This window comes from Halichoerus grypus, chromosome 14, assembly GCF_964656455.1.
Source record: "Halichoerus grypus chromosome 14, mHalGry1.hap1.1, whole genome shotgun sequence".
NCBI lineage: Eukaryota > Metazoa > Chordata > Mammalia > Carnivora > Phocidae > Halichoerus > Halichoerus grypus.
In genome coordinates, this window is record NC_135725.1 from 71,816,079 (window position 1) to 71,833,090 (window position 17,012).

General features: G+C 43.5%; 1 pseudogene across 1 annotated transcript; it reads left to right on the plus strand.

Annotated features, from left to right (window-relative positions):
• Positions 1 to 89: 89 nt before the first annotated feature.
• LOC118534805 (ADP-sugar pyrophosphatase pseudogene) lies at positions 90 to 15,464 on the plus strand (annotated as a pseudogene). The gene is made up of 2 exons (XR_013443794.1): positions 90 to 347; positions 14,298 to 15,464. The product of XR_013443794.1 is annotated as an ADP-sugar pyrophosphatase pseudogene (transcript).
• Positions 15,465 to 17,012: the final 1,548 nt, after the last annotated feature.

The window sequence follows — 17,012 nt, forward strand, 5'->3', positions numbered from 1 at the left end:
CGCCCCGGCCAGGCCCCGCCTTCCGGAACCACTGAGACGCCGGTTGGGGGCGGGGCCCCGGGGGCGGGGTTGGCGCGGATGCTGGGCGGGGCTCTACGGAGCGCCCTGGGCTCCAAGCCCGCTGCCCCGCCCGCCCGCACCCCCGCTGGGAGTGGGGGTGTATGCCGGCCGCCGAGCGGCCTACGGGACGCATGCACTGTGCACGGGCGGGGGGGGCGGGGGAAGCGGGGACGCGGACGGCCATCCCCAGAGCCACAGGGCCACTTGGGAAGTGGTCAGCCGGCCTCAACGGAACGCTCCCACGTTCGAGAAGGGGCCGCTTAGGTAGGGCTGGATTCCTCGAAAAGGTACGCCACGCTCCCGCCCCCCCAACCCCGTAAACCCCACAAAGTGCTGAGTAACGGTGACCAGGAAGTATCTCTGCGCCCCCGCCTCCCTTCTGGAGCTTATCGCGATGGTTGTCTGCTCTTCACTCTTTCCTGTTCTTTGACTTCCAGCGATGAAACCGCTGCTCCGGCGTGACACTGCAGTTTAGTGCGGGAGAGACGGCCCGGGAACGGACTTGACCAGCAGGCAGCTGCTGTGGTGGATGTACCTGCGGCTGGACTGATGAGCAGGTCCTGACCTCCCGGTGCCTCAGTGTTCCTTTATGTAAAATGAGAATCATGCTGGTCCCCAACTCATGCTGGTGGTGTTTTGGGGATTAAATGAAGTGCCGTAAAGTGATTAGGACAGTGCTTGGCACGTAGTAAGTACTCAATAGTTATAATTAAAGCTGTTGTGAGTACTAATTAGGCTTGCTTGGTGTCATGGTGAGGGGGGAGGCATGCTGATCTTGGCGACCTTATATTTATAATGGCGCCAGTACACACATTTGTGTGAGTTTTTTCTACCAGTGGTAGAACCTGGAGCAGAGGTGTTGATCCAGGGATGCATGTTGCAGGTTGGGTCTGGCAGGTTAGGAGGCGTTGTGAAGCCGGGGGCGGGGGGGGGGGGGGCGTCAGCAGCCGGAAGTGAAGGTAGCGAAACTGTTGAGCTGGAGAGAGGAATGAAGGCTTGGAGGTGGGATGATGGAGTGGGGGTCTGAGTAGGAATTTTCAGGGGGGAGCAGCTCTGGATGGAGCTACGTCTAGGTGTGATTGGCTGGGATGGTGAAACTGCCCCCCTGCCTTCCTTCTCCCTGCTCTTGCAAACAGAGGGAGGAAGAAAACCAGAGGTTTTGAACCCATCGTGCCAAGCTTCTACAAGGTTGAGGAGCACAGGGCCATGAGTAAGACAAAGGACAAGGGTCATTCCTCATCTGAGGAATGACCTGAATGCATTCCCACAGAGTATAAGGACTATTGGGGCAGAAAAGAGGTTTTATGGGGTACCAGGACAGAATATATAACTTTCTTTTCTTTTTTTTCCCCCAAAGATTCTATTTATTTATTTGACAGAGACAGCGAGAGAGGGAACACAAGCAGGGGTAGTGGGAGAGGGAGAAGCGAAGCAGGCTTCCCAGCGAGCAGGGAGCCAGATGCTGGGCTCGATCTCAGGACCCTGGGATCGTGACCTGAGCCGAAAGCAGACGCTTAACGACTGAGCCACCCAGGCGTCCCTATAACCTTCTTTTCTGCTGCTGTGTTGTCAACCCAACCTCAACACCAGTTTCTGGGCTTATGATTAGTGGGTACATTTACATGGGAGATGACAATAAATCATGTGCTGTAGAAAGGTGAAGTACAGGTCTTCAGTGGCCATCCAGACCACCCTCAGCTGACCTCTCCTTCTCTCCAAGGACCTTCCAGATACACAGTGACTCAGTTGGAGGAGGTACTGACTGCCTCCCACCTTCACAGGACCAATATAGAGTGGCTTGGGGGATGCTAAAATTTTAGAGAAAAGGGAACTGGGAGGCTAGCATGTATGTTAAGAGCCCAGACTCTGCAGTTAGACTCCTTGTTCTCATCCCCACTCTACCACTTAGTAGCTGGGGAACTCTAGAAAAGTCTAAATAGCCTTTCTGTGCCTCAGTTTCCTTGTCTATAAAATGGGGCTAATAATACTTCATGCTGTTATAAGGGTTGAGTGAGCCAAAATATATGTAAGCTACTTAGAACTATGCCTGGTACACAGTAAATGCTTATGAGCTGTGATTGCAGGCTATTAAATGGAATGGTGAAATCCCTCTGGAATGACGGCAGAGGTGGAAGGAGAGACTATAAAACAGGTGTCAGAGTCCTAAGTGAATTAAGTAATCAGGAAATCGGTAACGAACAGTGAGCTCTATAACATGACTCTCAAAAGAAAAGGATTTCTGCCCCAAAGGGTAGAAGAAAAGTGGGCTAGACCTGGCCCTAAAGAGCAAGGCCCCCCACCTATAGGGACATGGGAAACTTGTGTCCCATTGTGGCAAGGAGGTGACATTCTGCGAGGAAAGTGAGGTGCAGGGGTATTGTTTGGGACAGCCCACTGAGGGAAGATTGGTTTGGGCACAGAGGTAGTGAGAGAAGAGGAGAGACAGGATGACGTCAAGGCCTCCATTTGAGGGGTTGGTTCTGCATATCAGAACTCCCAGCTGTAAGAAGAAATTCCAACTCAAACTGACTCACACCAAAAAGAGAATTAGTAACTCATATTACCAAGAACTCCAGAGGGCTAAAGATGTCACAGCACCATCTTCACTTTCATTCTCAGTGGGCTCTCCATCTTATGTGAGACTAACCCAAGCAGCGCCAGCCTTAGGTTCCTACCATCCTCCAATCCCTGGAGGAAAAGCTTTCCTCTCCTTTGTTCTAGTAAATGTCCTGGAGGCTGACCTTCACTGACTTGAGTTGGGGTTGGGGAGGAAGGGCATCAGCCTGGCTTGAACCATTTGGACTAGGAATGTGGAAAATCCAGAGGATTAGCAAAGAAAGGGGAAATGGATGCTGGACAGGCAAAAATGATACATCCACATTGTCAAAAAGAACAGAAACAAGGAGCGTGGGTGATGAACTTGTGTCACGTTTCTGGGTCAGCTCCATCTGAGGCTCCCTGGGGGCCTGGAGAACTAGGGTTGCTGTCTTTGTACAGGTCCAAATTTGAAGAAAATGCAGCTCTAAGTTTTCTAAAGTAAGCTTTTGTCAGATCATAGCTTTCCCTAAGTGTGGCCCTTGACCATCCCATTCAGCATAGCTGGGGGTACTTGATGACACTGTAGATTCCTGGGCCACATCCAGACACATGGAAAAACAATCGTTTGGGGTAGATCTCTGGAATCTGCATCTTAAAGAAGTAGCCTAAATGATTGGGTACACTAAGATTTGATAGACTGCCCTGGCATCTTCAGAGGAAGCTAGCATTAGTTAAGCTTGAAGACTGTGATTGGTACAGCCACTATGGAAAACAGTATGGAGGTTCCTCAAAATTTTAAAAATAGATATACCATATGATCCAGTAATTCCACTGCTAGGTATTTACCCAAAGAAAATGAAAACACTAATTTGAAAAGATATATGCACTTCTCTGTTTATTGCCCCATTAATTCTAATAGCCAAGATATGGAAGCAGCCCAAGTGCCCATGGATAGATGAATTAATTTAAAAAATGTACACACACACACATACACATATGCACACAATGTAATATTACTCAGCCATAATAAAGGATGAGACCTTGCCATTTGCAACAACACAGATGGACCCAGAGGGTCCATCTTATGCTAAGTGAAATAAGTCAGACAGAGACTGTTGGACATTCCATATGATTTCACTTATATGTGGAATCTAAAAAACACAACAAATGAATAAACAAAAAGCAGAATCAGACCTATACATACAGAGAACCAACTGATGGTTGCCAGAGCAGAGGAGGTTGGACGGATGGGCAAAACGGGTGAAGGGGAGTGGCAGATCCAGGCTTCCAGTTATGGAATGAATGAGTCACAAGGAATAAAGGGCACAGCATAGGGAATATAGTCAATAATATTGTAATAGCATTGCATGGTAACAGATGGCAACTACACTTGTGGTAAGCAGGTCATGATGTATGGAGTTGTGGAATCACTGTTGTACACCTGACACTGATGTGACATTGCATGTCATATATACTGAAATTAAATAAATAAGTAATAACAGTCCTTGGTGTGGGGAGCGGGGGGCTTGAAGACTGTCCAGCAAGAGAGTTGAGATAGGAACATGGTATGTGATATAAAATAGGGAGCTCAAAATACTATAGTAGAGGAGATAATCAAAGGAAAGGGAATAACTATACACATGTGGAACAGTCATTAAGTGCCAAGTCTGGAGCAAGGTATCTTGCATCATTCTTTTCAACAGCCCTTAGGAAATAGATACTATTCTTCCCATCGGACAGAGAAGAAAATTAAGGTTCAAAGAGGTCATCTGGTCACACCAAATGCACACTGATTCTATTCAACATTGTACTGTGGGTTCCTAGCCAGAGCAATTAAGAAAAACAAATAAAAGGCATCTGGATTGGAAAGGAAGAAGTAAAACTCTCTTGGCAGATGACACGGTCTTATATATAGAAACTCCCAAAGATCCTAAAGACTATTAGAATAAGCAAGTTTAGCAAGGATGTAGGATTTGATTCAACATACAAAATTCAAAAAGAATGAATTACTTGTATGTAAATTTAATAAAAGAAATATAAGACTTGTACAACGAAAATTGCAAAACCTCATTAAAAGGAATTAAAGTGTTAAATAAATGGAAAGACAGCTCATGTTTATGGACTGGAAGACAATATTATTAAGGTGTTAATACTTCCCCAATTGATCTGTAGATTGAATAAAATCCCTGTCAAAATCCCAGGTGCCTTTTTTTGCTGAGGTAGACAAGCTGTTCCTAAAGTTTATGTGGAAATCCAAGGGACATGAAATAGCCAAAACAATCTTGAAAAGAACAAAGTTGGAGGACTTACACTTTCTAATTTCAAAACTCACTACAAAGCTACAATATTCAAAACAGTGTGGTACTTGCATAAAGACAGACATATAGATCAATAGGACAGAATTGAGAGTCCAGAAATAAACATGGGTTTATTTATTTATGTTGAGTTGATTTTCAACAAGAGTACAAGCCCATCCAAAGGAAAAGGATAGTATCTTCAATAAATGGTGCTAGAGACAATTGCATATCCACATGCAAAAAGAATGAGGTTGGACCCATACCTTACACAATTCACAAATATTCACTCAAAATGGATCAAAGATCTAAATGTAAGAACTAAAACTATAAAACTATTAGAAGGAAACATAAATTTCTGTGTCCTTGGATTAGGCCATGATTTCATAGGTATGACACCAAAAGAACAATCAACCAAAAAGATGAGATAAATTGGATTTCATCAAAATTAAAAAAAAAATTGTGCCTCAAAGGACACCCAAGAAAGTGAAAAGATAACCTATAGAGTGGAGAAAAATATTTGTAAATCATATATATGAGAAGGGACCTGATCTTAGAATATATAAAGAACTCTTACAACTCAACAGTGAAAAAACAACTCATTAAAAAAATTGGCAAAGCATTCGAATAGACATTTCTCCAAAGGAGATATACAAATGGGCAATAAGCACAAGAAAATATGTTCAATATCATTAATCATTAGGGAAATACAAATCAAAACTACTAGGACAAACTACACGCACTAAGACTGCTATATAAAAGACAAGAACGAGTGTTGGTGAGGACGTGGGGAGACTGGAAGGCTCACACACTGCTGGTGGGAATGAAAATGGCACAGTTGCTATGAAAAACAGTTTGGCAATTCCTCATAAGTTAAACATAGAGTTACCATATGATCTAGCAATTCCACTTCTAGGTGTACACGCAACAAAGTTGATAATACACGTGCACACCAAAACTTGCACATACATGAATGTTCATAGCAGCATTATTCTTTATAGCTAAAATGTAGGAACAACCCAAATGTCCACCAACTGATGGATAACAAAATGTAGTGTATCCACACAATGGAATATTATTTGGCCATAAAATGGAGTAAAGTTACGATGCATGCCACAATATAGATGAACCTTGAAAACATGCCCAGAGAAAGAAGCCAGCCAGAAAAGGCTACATATTGAATGATTCCATTTGTCTGAAATGTCCAGAATAAGTAAATCCATAGAGCTAGTAAGTGAGTGGTTTCCAGGAGCTGGGGGAACTCCCAAGGGGTATGGATGGTGTTTTTTTGTTTTTTGTTTTGTTTTGTTTTTTTGTTTTTTTTAAGTCTTGAATATGTTCTGGAATTAGATAATAGGATGATCATGCAACTTTGTGAATATACTAAAAGCCATTGAAGTATAAAACAAAATTGGGATAAGGATATCTATTCTGACTTCACAAAATCATCTTATATAAATAAATATGTTCTGCAAATTCTAAAAAAAAAAAAGGAAAGAAAAAAATAAAACCCTTTTCACAGAAGCCAGGTGAATCCAGTTCCTGTAATTTTACTTCGGAAAACTTCTCTCTCCAAAACGTGTAAGCTAATGGGAGTAGAATATCTTTGTCCAATGCCATTAACCAAGGGTGATCCTGACTCTTGTGGGGAGGACAACTTGCTAATCTGTAACCACAAATCAACCAGGAAGTACGTATTTTTTATGATCTGCTCCTTACCTAAGTATGGTATGCCAGGTCATTCAGCAGTGCTCTATGAACAATCCAACTACGCACAATTATTCTTACAAACAGGTAAACTTTAAGGAAACGAAACTGACCCCATAAAAGAGTTGTACATGGTTGGATCCTTAACACATACAAGAAGTGTTCAGTTGAAATACATGGCTGTACAGGATGTCAAATCCTAGAACCATTTAGATATCACTTGACTACAAAGAAGTAATTAAATGGTCCAATAAGCACATTCAAGATTATTATGATACAGCAATTTTGAGGGTACGGTCAAAATGTCACAAGCCAGGACGTAAACACATTATCAGTCAGACTGTTACATGAGATTGGCCTTTACCTTTTGTTTATCATTGTAACTTGGCACTGTTTGTGAAGCATGTTCTATCATGACTCTCTCCCAGGGAAGCAGGGGTAAGTCCTTGAATTAGAGTCTTTATCAGAAATAAAGGGGAACTGAAGAGACAATAAAACTTAAAAATGTATCATTGTAAGTAAATGTACACCAAATGCGAAGTGATCTTTATTTTGCTCATAAAGGATATCTTTACTCCAATAAAGCACTTGGAGTTTCTTCATTTCTCCTTCCACTGCTACCTTCCTGGTTCCGACCACTCCATCCCTTACCTGGACCACAGCCATACCCTCGTAACCTATCTCCCTTCCACCATTCTTGCTCCCTATACGCCATTCTTCACACAACAGTATGAAAATCTGAGCACATCACTCTACTTGAAACCCTTCAATGATCTTTTCATCATCCCCTGAATAAAACATGAACGCTGACCATGGCCACAGGATCATGCTTCCCTCAGTTTCTCTCTCCAAAATGTTCCCACTTTGGGATCAACTCCAAACTCATGAAAGAGGACACAGGAGTCAGACCCATGAAGATCAAAACATCAGTTTTGTTCCTAAAAATGCTGGATTGGAAAACAGATGTGCAGCTATAATTAGACCTTCTTGGGAGCCAAAATTTCCTTGTGGAAATACAAAGACTGAGATATAGGGGTTTCATCTCCACTTACTTCAGGACCCTTTCTCACTTACTTCAGGAAATACAAAGACTGAGATATAGGGGTTTCATCTCCACTTACTTCAGGACCCTTTCTGTCTTGTTTCTTGATGATTGTAGAAACCAGCAAATACTTTTTCTAATACGAAACTGGCAGGTTATGGCATCATTACCATGTTAACACAATTCTTAAAACAACTGTAGAGACATTGAGCTTTCTCTCCTCTTTGATTTTTCACTTTTCTAATTCACAGGACATTTATTGTAGTGTCACTCACACTTGGTCCTTTTCTCAGGAGCACATTTGGAAAACTATTAGAAATCTGATAACTGAAACATGTCATCTAGCGCTGTCCTACCTCTGCTCAAACAGACCAAACAGACCAGTGAGTCAATTCCATTTAATCCTGAGTTGAGGGCAGGGTTTTATGAAATAACACGTATTGAACATTATTATCAAAATTATTCATAGACCCCAAACAGATATAATCACATTTAACTTTTAACCATTCCCACATAAAGACAAGCCATGAGCTCTTAGTAGAAAATGTGGTTTGACCCCAAACACGTAATGAAACAAAACATGACCTGCAAGGTGGCTGAATAAGAAGGTAATCTATCGTGTAAACTCTCTGGTTTTAGAACACATCATGGGCTCTTGATAGAAAATGTGGTTTGACCACCAAACACATAATGAAACAAAGCATGACCTGCAAGGTGGCTGAATAAAAAGCTAATCTATCTGTAAACTCTCTGGGTTTGGAACACATCATGTCCTTCAGGAAAAAACAAAAACAATAAAGTGTGGTCCCAGAGTTGCTTCTGTGGATGAAGCTCCCCAGGCTGCTTGGAAAGCAAGTAGACTACTGCCGTGTTATTGCAGAATAACACTGTAGCAAGTGCTTTGGGGTATCAGTTCCTTCCCTACTGCTACCCCACAATGGCAATGGGAGTCACTAGGGCGGGTAGGAATATTCTGATGGGGAGGAGACAGAGACACCCAAGAGGGACGACCTGTCTGAAGTTACATGGTCTACAGCAGGAGATCCTGGATGAGACTCTGCCTAATAGTGACCCAGAAGTCCCAGGCCATGGTCCCAGGCCTGGCTGTGAGTGTTGTTCATTCTGGACAGTCTCACATTTGCAAGTGCGGGTGGAGGGGGGGACGGACCCCACCGTATCAATTAGAACTCCGTCTATTCCAAGTGACAGGAACCAAACTGACCTAGAAAGAGGACTTTGGCAATTCTAGGGGTAGGTCTGGCATAGAAACGAAGGAGGTCAAGGGATGTCACCAGGACCTAGTTTCTCTTATCTTCAGGTCTACAACTTCTGCTTCGCCCTATTTTCATACAAGCCTCTTTACTGTGGTAGCAGTTTGGTTGTTGCAGTTCCAAACCTAAATTACTATCACTTCAAATCCAGGGAAAAAGGGCAAATTTTTTCCTTCCTCAGGATCCCCAGTCCAGGTTTTATTGTGTCCCCTTGGTTGTGGTTGAGAGGACTAGTCATTATGATCACATATGGGACCAGGCCAAGGTCACATGCTCCACCACTTTGGCTAGACTGGGACAATGAGAAATAGGATCCCATAGAAGGAATCTTCAGGGACCACTCAGCTTCTTTAGGATGGCAGGCTGTGATTTTACTGTCCCTCTTAAATTTCCTATTGTGGGGGCTGTATTTCTCTGTGCAAAAAAGAGGGATGGACCCTGGGTACAAAAAAAAAAAAAAAACACACACCAAAAACTCCCCACCCCTTTTGTGGTCTGTGCATGTCTAAAATGATCAATTGTTAAGAGAATCTTTGCTTCAGATTCGGCTTCTAGAGCCATGACAGCAGCTCCAGCTGCGAGGGAATAAGCTGGAAAAGGCCAGGGAGGCTGTGTCCAGCATCTAAACACCAAGTTCAACAACCTTTATCATCACTTAATAAGCCAGTAGCCCAAGAGACCCAGTATCCCCCGGCATGTGTGCGAGATACAAATTTCATGATCTGGAACCAAGATGCTTCTTTCATATCTAGAGAAGAAAGAAGGGCAGTGTTTCCAGTTTATAACCATTAGTGTAGTTAAATTGCTTCATTATATGACCCAATGACAAGCAGGAAATTAGCATCGGCCCCTGATCCCCAAGAGGAAACATGTTCTGGGAAAGTAAGAAGGTTACTAGGAATACAATAGAATGTAGGAGCCAAAAAGTATTAATAATGCTTTTCATGTTACAGGTTTTCAATGTATTCATATTATTAAACTTAATAATAGGGTGATTGTTTATATGAGAAGAATTTAGTTGTATCAGTCACAATAGGCTAAAGGAAAGGAAGAGTCCCTATAATAAGGGAAAGAGGTTGTCTATGCCAAAATTTTGTAATCCTTAATTTTTAATTCATCTAACATTCCAGGATTGTTTCCATTTCACGCTTAGGTCAGTCAAAGCAGGAGGCATTTTGTGAAATTCCTTAAGCCACTGATAAAGCAGAAGCTTCTAAAAAAAAAAACAAACCCTAGTTCCTTAGAGCCCAGACTTCAGAAGGCAGTACCATGCTGTTTCTGCTTTAAAAATGTTCCTTTTCCTCTTTGTCTCTCATCCTGATATCAATGCTAAAGGACAGTTTCAAATTTTTGTAATGGATGTTGAGGTTTGTGTGATACTAGTCCACAGTTGCAAGCAACTGAAACTTACGCTATACGATTGATTCTCACAGAATTTCTGGTAATGATGCAGAAGGCGGCTTGGAAACTGAGCAGGAGCAAGGGGGGTGGGGGTAGCAGCATGGACCACAGCCCAAAACCAGCCACAAACCCAGTCTGGTTGAGGACCCTCTTGCCATTGCCACTGAACACTCCGATGCCACCGGATTATAGTTGGATAAAACAGGATGCCTAGTTAAGTTTGAATTTTAAGGAAAGAATGCATGAGTTTTTTTTTTTAATTTTTTTTTAATTTTTTTATTGTTATGTTAATCCCCATACATTACATCATTAGTTTTAGATATAGTGTTCCATGATTCATTGTTTGTGCATAACACCCAGTGCTCCATGCAGAACGTGCCCTCCTCAATACCCATCACCAGGCTAACCCATCCTCCCACCCCCCTCCCCTCTAGAACCCTCAGTTTGTTTTTCAGAGTCCATCGTCTCTCACGGTTCTTCTCCCCCTCCGATTTCCCCCCCTTCATTCTTCCCCTCCTGCTACATTCTTCTTCTTCTTTTTTTCTTTCTTAACATATATTGCATTATTTGTTTCAGAGGTACAGATCTGAGATTCAACAGTCTTGCACAATTCACAGCGCTTACCAGAACACATACCCTCCCCAGTGTCCATCACCCAGTCACCCCATCCCTCCCACCCCACCCCCCACTCCAGCAACCCTCAGTTTGTTTCCTGAGATTAAGAATTCCTCATATCAGTGAGGTCATATGATACATGTCTTTCTCTGTTTGACTTATTTCGCTCAGCATAATACCCTCCAGTTCCATCCACGTCGTTGCAAATGGCAAGATCTTATTCCTTTTGATGGCAAGAATGCATGAGTTTTTAAAAGTATAACTATGTCCCATGCAATATTTGAAATATACTGAAAAAATTATACTAAAAATTATTTGTTTTTTTTAATCTGAAATTCAAATGTAATTGTACTCTCATTTGCTGAACCTGGCACCCCTCTACTAAATGTATGTGCTGTTGCCACTGCTGTCCTTGGAAACCAGCTACCATAACCACTCAAACAGATTTTTCAGGCCATTACTGGCTCTTGGCCTCACGGGTTCCAAAATGAACCTCACTGAAACAGTTACGTGTGATCGGCAGAGCCTCTGTTCCATGCCCCTGCTCCGCCTTGGAGGAAGGTCAGAGAGCTGATGGTGTCTCCACTGTTTGTGGAAAGTGGCCTCTGTCTTCCACTAAGTCTTAAATTCCTCAGACATGGAGTGGGGCGGTAGTGAGGTTCAGATACTGGGGGAGAAAAAAGATCCATGCCTACTCTATTTTTCTTTAACATAAATTCCTCCTCTTTCTCATTGTCTAATGGCCGGTGAGTTGGGGGCCAGGCAGGATAATATAATTCTCTTTGCCAGTGACTGGTTCAAGAACCCAGATCTAAGCCAGTTAGCATAGGGTATCCTCTTGGCCACAAGGACTTTTGCAGGATTGGCCATGTGATCCAGTCTGGACCAAGGAGATGAGAGGAAAGCACTAGAAGATTCTAGGGAAAGTTACCTTATTCCTGAGACTTACGGTAAAAAATGATCTCATCTTCCTCCGGTTATTGTTTTGGGTGCTGGAGAGGTCTGAAAATCCTGCACCATCTTGCTTCCAGCCTGAGATAAAGAACAGAGAAAAGAAAAGCAGAAAGCCTCATGGCACTCGCAGAGAAGTCGAGTTGGAACCACTGGATTAAGTCCCCTGACGCCTGTCCTACAACTGGACATTCAGTTCTGGGCACCAAGACATTTTTGTTTGGCTTAAGCAACATCAAGTTGGGGGTTCTCGTACTTATAGCCAAAAACAACCCAACTGAAAAAGAAGGATTCATGAATATGCGAGCCAGTTTTGTAAGCTTGTTATTTGTTGAATTCTGAAAGTTCAGCATAATGTGTTTTGATTGAACTAGAAATTATTGCTATTATGAAATTGTGAGGCAAAGATTAGTATTTAAATTAATGCAACACAAACAACTAGAGAGCAGCTTCATTAAGCCAGGGAGAGAAGCGGTTTATGATTAGTGCCAGATTCTTGCTCTTTTTGCATGAATGCCCTGAGGATGAGCCAGCCTCTCGGGGAGTACCCTCTGAAGAGAGAAACATTTAAATTCCTGGAAGGGCCAGCAATACAAACATAAGCAAGATTTCGGAAAACATTTCCCACCCTCTTTCTTTCTTCATGAGGTGGACAGCTGCTTCTTTGGCCTGCCTAGCAACCCTCCCCCCTTCTTCGGGTGATGACACCCGGCTTTTCTTTAGGATACTCTCTCCCCCCCATTTCGTGTCATCCTGTTGGGACCAGTCATCCAGGTGCCACATCTGCTCCTACCCTGAGGCCCAAGGGTGGGCATGTGACTTCAGACCAAACTCTCTCAAAGAACGTAGCTCTCTAGGGAGTGATGCAAGAGGGAGACTCACTGGAATCACTCCTAAAGGGACCATTCATGGGTCCAGGCTCTTGATATCCCTGGAAATGCCTGATTCCAGTCCTTTCTGAGGCTTGATTCTGGAGGCCTCCCCAGTGGTTTTGTGTCAGGTAACCAGAGTGAATTTCGCTCGCACGCTGTCAAAAGCCTTAGCCGACACACTCCACCGAAACAACGCTTGACCACAGCACACCTTTATTTAGGAGCTACCTTCTTAATTTTTATGAGGCACATATATCAATCTTTTCATAATAACTCCCATCATATGCCCAAGTTATCATATAATCAATTATTGACAAAAATTTTATTGGGAACTAACATATTGGAAATGACAGTTAACTTTAAGGATTTATTTGAAAAACACATGGCACTTATCACGTCCAAGGCATTGTTTATTTGCTTAATCCTCATGATAATCTAGTGAGGTAAATACTATCATTATCCCCATTTTACAGATTTCGAAACTGGAGCACAGAAAGGTTAAGTAACACGCTCAAGGTCACACCGTTAGTAAATGGCAGAGTTGCAACCTGACCCATGACAGCCTGATTCCAGGTGGTGCTCTGGATGCACTGCGTAAGATCTGGCATCATCAGAAGGCTGAGGCAAACTACAAAACTGACTTCTAATGCATAAGATCAGTCCTGTGTAAAAGCATCTTGATGACAGAATGTCTTCTAGTCCAGGGGCGCCTGGGTGGCTCAGTCATTAAGCGTCTGCCTTCAGCTCAGGTCATGATCCCAGGGTCCTGGGGATCGAGCCCCGCATCAGGCTCCCTGCTCCGCGGGAAGCCTGCTTCTCCCTCTCCCACTCCCCCTGCTTGTGTTCCCTCTCTCGCTGTCTCTCTCTCTGTCAAATAAATAAATAAAATCTTAAAAAAAAAAAAAGAATGTCTTCTAGTCCAGAAGCAAGAAAGGATAAACAGTTGGCTGAGGCCCCTGGGTTCCAACTTTCAATTTTTGAACCAGATTAAAACTGCTTAGGATTTCCAGGGGAAAAATCCTCATCTAATTAGTTAGCAAGCACGAACTAAGTCCAAACACCTGCTGCTGTTTTTCTTTCACTGTTCGCCAGGTGTTCCACGAGCAGGCTCAGATCAGTAAGTAATTACAATGAAGGCTGAATAGAATTAATTATATAACTTTAACTTACTAGGTTTATTTCCATTAAAATTGCCCCATAAAACTGCGATATTTTAAAGGCTGCCATAGAAAAGGGGACCGCAGAGGACTAAAGCCTTTTTTACATTTGACTCAGCTATGAGTCACATCCTGCTCATATCACCATAGTTAAACTCTAGTAAATATCTAAGGGGTTCTTCGCCCATTCATTCAACTAAGCCTACAAAGTACCTGCTAAGTGCCAAGCACTGTCCTGGCTACTGGGATTACGGCAGGGAACGAGCAGACGAAAATCCTGGCCGTTACGGCCCTTACTTAGAGTTCTTGTGGGGAGCTGTAATTCCAAAGACCACAAAATTGAAAAAGCCTGAATTTCTCCCGGCTCTTGATTGTTTCCATTGCTACAGTGAATGAAAGGATGGGTTCGCCTGAGGGCTGTGCTGAGTCTGAGTCCGTGCAAGGTTAGCTGGCCTCGTACTTCCCAAGGGGCCCAAGGGAAGGACACTGGCTAACAGACTGCTTGGCAGAGGCCATAGTATCACGATTCATTATTGCCTGCCCAGGATTTCACACGAATATGCCCTCCGCTTCCTATATGCTAACACACTTCTCAAACAACCTAAGATCTCAAAGCAGAAGTACTGCATCTCCTCAGACTGCTGCCTCAGCCTTGTCGTCTCTTCCCTTGTCCCCGTTCCCAAAGGCATACCCTTCCCCGAACCCCGCACCTGGGGCATGAACTTCCTGTCCGAAGACTATAAAGACCGACTAGTGTGAAAATGAAAAACCAAGAACTGATGGCTTGGTCTCAAAATACCCACCAGTCTATTATTTCAGGGGAGTTCATTTCAGAAGGAAAATGGGTCAAGCTTGGGAAAAACAACTCACATGGCTCCTTACTGGTACAGCAAGAGGCTGGGACACCGTGAAACACACACCAGGAGAGGACAGTCAGCTGGTGGTGTGGGGTGGTTCCATGGCTGCGAAGAACTCACTCTTCGTGATGAATGTATCCGGCAAAGCCGTTCCAGCCACCAGTGGGGAGGCTGATGCCTTGAACTCCCCGCAGGTGTCATAGCTGACGATGGAAGCCCAGAATCTGCAGCTTCTCTTCAGGAGCTTGAGGAAGACACTGGCTGTGAAGGTGACCTTGCTGAAAGGATGGATCCAGGTCTGTCACACTGTACTGATCACACATGGTGACAAGAACTACTAATGGAGATGAGGCTGAAAACGTTTAAGTCCTAAGCCAAAACCAGGGGATGGAGCATTTGTGGAAATGATTTCTTTACCAAGGAATGACCTGCTGAAGAGACCCAATACTCTGGTGGCTGAAGGACATCCAATAATGGACGCCAGCAGCTGTTCCTGGGATCTGGCACAAACCATGCAAATGCGAAGCTGTTTGAAGTGCCCTTCCTGGAACTGGAAGGCCAAAGGACAGAGGCCATATGTTTTTTGTAAATGAGACCACCAGACCTCCTTCACTAAGACTCTGTGTTCCGCTTAGTTTCACATAGATTTGAAATGAGCTTTTTCATAAAATAAAAGCAGCACAGAATGCAATCAATCAATCAATCAACAATTTGCCGAGGTACCTCTTTTCACATCTTAACTTCTCTGGAATTGAGGGGTGTCTTAGAAGCCATGGTCTCTCCTGGGTGCAGTCTGCAGGGTATGGTAGTGATGGGGACATTGTCTACAATACACACTTGGGCATGGCTGTTTATGTTTTCAGCATTTCAGTTGAATTATGAGCGTTGCTACTGCATGTGTTGAGTTATTTGTTATTTGTAACAGCTTCCTGGTTCTTGCTTGAAACATTCTGTTGACATCTGCTGCTAAGATCATCTTGCAGAATGGGTGCCAGTGACAGGAAAGAAAGTCTCCCAGATAGGGGAGGGAGCAGGTGAGGCATGCATAGGGGAGAGCTTCTTTGGGAAATGCTGCTTGGCTCATCCTACGATGGAACAGGGGCTGGTTTTGCTTGGAAAAAGCCTCAGTGATAAGAAAACATTGGGTTCTAGCTTAATTGGTAGGTTTTTCTTCAATCATATACGAGGTGTCTTACAATCAAGGGCCACTTGGAGTCGATAAAATACAAATTATTATGCTCACTTTATAGATGAGAAAGCTGAGACACAATCATGTGAATTAAGTTGCTGCAAACCCCACAGCTAGTAAGTGGCAGAGCCAGGATTTTCTCCTGAACTGTGCAGTTGATTTAAGGTCTAAACACTCAGGTAACCCTCGTACTATACTATTCTTTGGTACTCATGCAGCTGATCAAGGAAAGCTATTGTGATTTACTCCAATTAGCCAACCAACTGAGTCATTGGGTGCCCCATATATTGGGGACAGGTCCAGCAGTGAGCAAGGACTTGGAGCTACCCTCACGGAGTGCATAACTTAATAAGGGACTAGGTCTTAATTACATAACAGGAATAAATGGAAAGTTGCCACATGCGGTAACAGAAAGGAGAACCATAGAGTGCTATTTAAATATAAAATGAGGGGCCCCTTTTCCTTTTTTTTTTTTTAAAGATTTTATTTATTTATTAGAGAGAGTGTGCTAGAGTGAGCATGAGCAGGGGTAGGCAGAGGGAGCATTAGACTCCCTGCTGAGTGCAGAGCCTGACTCAGGCTTGATCCAATGACCCTGAGATCACAACCTGAGCCAAAATCAAGAGTCAGACACTCAACTGACTGAGCCATCCAAGCACCCCAAGGGGCCCCTTTTCAATCTGGGAAATCAGAGAAGGCTTCCTGGAAGAAGACTCCTTTGAGTAAAGGTAAATAGGCAAAAAGGTGGGAGGGAAGAACATCCCAGCAAGAGGAAACAACATGTGAAAAAGGCCTTGTGGTGGGGAAGAGGTTAGCACCTTCTCAAACTAGAAAGAAGCCAGAGTGGCTACAGTGAGTGTGTGTGCGTGTTCACACATGCACACACAGATGGGGGCCAGAGTGTTCTGGGAGGAAGGTAGAGAAGTAGGTTGGGGTAAGATCATGCAGAGCCCTGTAGCCATGTTAGGATTTAAGTCTTCATCCTGAAAGCAGTGATATTCTCCCAGAGTCTCATTGTCCTATATTGTTCCCTAGCTCTATTTCAGTAAATCTGAAAC